Raw genomic sequence first — 658 nt, 5'->3', positions numbered from 1 at the left:
TATTAATTTTAAAAAAAGAATATTTTCTCTCAATTTTAATAAGAGAGTGTCATGTGACACATTTGATTATTAAATTAGATAATAATATATAATATATAATATAGGTATATTTTAATTTCAATTTTAATATTTTAATTTTAATTTTACTGCAATTAAAGAGTGACATGTTGTACATTTTTATTGTCAAATTAGTAATTAGTCATTGATATTGATAATCATATATAAAATAGATAGAGTGGTTGAAGAAATGAGAGAAATAGAGAAAGAAAGAGGGAGGAGGAGAAAACTTTTTAATTTTGGAGGGAAAGATTTTATTTCAATTGCAATAAAGGAATAATGACATGTGACACATTTTGGTTGTAAAATTAGTAAGGACTAAGGAGAATGGAAGAATTCTTTAATTTTGGAGGGAAAAATTTAATTTCAATTACAATGAGAGAGTGACATGTGGTATATTTTGGTTGTAAAATTAGTAAGGAGGAGAGGAGAATTCCTTAATTTTATTTAAAGGAAAAATTTTGATTCCAATTACAATAAAAAAGTGACATGTGATACATTTTGGTTATAAAATTAAAGATATATAATAAACAATAGAATATATAATAGATTTTTTTTGAAGTATTATTTATTAATTAATCCTTCAATTATTATTTTATCT

Source organism: Arachis ipaensis, chromosome B07 (assembly GCF_000816755.2).
Source record: "Arachis ipaensis cultivar K30076 chromosome B07, Araip1.1, whole genome shotgun sequence".
NCBI lineage: Eukaryota > Viridiplantae > Streptophyta > Magnoliopsida > Fabales > Fabaceae > Arachis > Arachis ipaensis.
This window is presented reverse-complemented; position numbering follows the sequence as displayed.